Below are 2,416 nucleotides of genomic sequence, written 5' to 3'. Positions count from 1 at the left end.
AGGGTGCAGCACTGATGTTGTCTGTCCGTATTTAACACTGGGGGGGATAGTCACATTTGGGGTCGGCCCGTGGCCTAGCACCAAGCACTCCGTGCATGAGCTTACTGGTGGGGAGTTCAATATTCCACACGGAGAGGTAACACTGGGGGGGGGGGGAGACCCTGGGCCAAGGGGGTGGGTCCACTGGGGTAGAGGCTTCCCAGACACTAGGGGACAAACAATCTCAGAGTCTTTTACTCATGGAACAGGTGGAGAGGGGTGCTTGGGTCACAGGCGACAGGAGGCCCTGCGCTGGGAACCGCAGGTGGCGGCCAGTGGTTGGGGTGGGCCGTCCAGGGTGTATTCCAGGCGTAGGTTGCACATGGGGTCGCCACAAGTCCCGTAGAAGTTGGTGGGTGGCGTGGTGGGCAGCCCTCTTTCTGTAGAGGCCCTGTATGATGCGGGGCTCTCTGGGCTAGGGCCGAGGAGGGCCAAGAGGTGCACCACATGGCGCTGGCCCTTAGTCATTGTCGGGGTACTGGGGGTGGACCTGGGGAGGCCCAGGCCGAGGGTCAGCTGTGGTGAGGGTGGCGCCCCGGCTGGGCCGCGGTCTTGTCTGACAGGAGCGGCCATCAGGGGAGAATTGCGGCTGCCGGCACCGGGGGAGGTCTGATGACTACAGCAGGCACCAGGGGAGGCCCGCTGACTCAGGGGGCTGTCTCACTGTCAGGAGGAGGCTGGCAGGGGCGAGCTGCTGCCTCTCGTCCTTGAGGAGTCCGACAATGCCTGGGGCTGCAGGGACAGGACACCAGGCCTTGGGGACGTCACATCTGCTCTGGCCTCTGGTGGGGTCCCTGAAAAGAAGCAGAAACCCGCCTCTCATGTAGACGGGCGGGGAGAGGGGCAACTTACTCTGCCACTGGAGTGGTGGTCGGGGCAAGAGGTACCTCCCTCTACAGGAGCCTGGGTATGGACTGAGGGGGAGCAGCCAGGGGCCAGCCCTCTGGATACTACAGACCCTGACAGTGGGGAGTAGGAGCCTGATGGATACACCCGGCTATTGCCACAGTTCCAACGGAGGCTGCACTCTGACCGTTGTTCTGGAAGCAGAGAGAGGGCACCCGATGGATATGCCCAGCTATTGCCACAGCTCCGACGGAGGCTGCACTCTGGCCGTTGTTCTGGCAGCGGAGATAGGGCACCCAATGGATAGCCCGGCTATTGCCACAGCTCTGACAGAGGCTTCTCTCCAGCCGAGGTTTTGGGGGCAGGGAGAAGGTGCCCGCTGGATATGCCTGGCTATGGCCACAGCTCCGACGGAGGCTGCTCTCTGGCCGTTGTTTTGGGAGCAGGGAGAAGGCGCCTGATGGGTATGCCCGACTATGGCCACAGCTCCGACGGAGGCTGCTCTCTGGCCTTTGGGTCTGGGACTCCTGTCCTGGAGACAGCACTGGTGGCTGGCGATGTGTCATCTGCTGCTCCTTAGGGGGAATTGCAGCCCTTGTGGCTCCTCCTGAGTCCTCTATCAAAAAGGAGGCCGATCCAGGGGACTCGGCGTCCGAGGGTCTGCTTGGGATCTTGTCACTGCAAGTTCCACCCCGATTCTGGTGAATGTTTCCTCCGCTGAAGTGCAGTGTACTTTTACTGTACACTGCCCGGTGGCTTGGTTGCGGGGAAGAGGGGCATAGGGTCAGGGGGGAGATATGTTCTTTATGTCCGGAAGGCTCAACAGGTGAAAAGAGCCTCTCCGTCATCACGTTGTGGGGTTGGGGTCACCTCCCTGTACCCTCCTCCTAGGGTGGTGGTGTCTGGCTCACTCTGCCGAGCTGGTATTTCAATATATATATATATATATATATATATATATATATATATATATATATATATATATATATATAAAACTATGTAGATTCGGACTCTTTACCTGTGTTTCCACATTCAAGGAAATAATCCTTTTCTAAGGAAATCTGGAGGCTACATGGATGAGTCTAAGGAAATGGCAGTTGTTATGCTAGGTGTTTTTAGGTCGACTTCTACCCCTAAAAACACTAGCGACTGAGCTGGGTCCTCTTTCGAGACCGGAAGTAGAACACCAAGGGGAGCTTGTGAGAGAATTTTCGACCAAAATTCGATTTTTTTTTTTTTTGTGCTTAAGTGATTCTTCTGTGACTGCTTCACATATGAGATACATATTTCTGTCATATTTCGTTTATAAGCAGGTGTTCTTGTCCATTTTCGTACCCGAATCGCGGGAGTTGTGCGAGGCGCGGGGGGTGCACCTAGAGGCATACGCCATAGGAGGGGGAATGAAATTGGTCTTTTGTTTCAGCTATATTTCCTTTAGCTAGTCCTTTGCCGTTCTCTTTGACACGTGAATAAGAGAAAACTGTATGTCAACAACGGAAATTTATTTATTTTTTGTTCGTTTTGATAATTT

Source organism: Coenobita brevimanus, chromosome 84 (assembly GCF_032717465.1).
Source record: "Coenobita brevimanus isolate Jiangsu-jjx chromosome 84, ASM3271746v2, whole genome shotgun sequence".
Taxonomy (NCBI): Eukaryota; Metazoa; Arthropoda; class Malacostraca; order Decapoda; family Coenobitidae; genus Coenobita; species Coenobita brevimanus.
Note: the sequence above shows the minus strand (reverse complement) of the source record.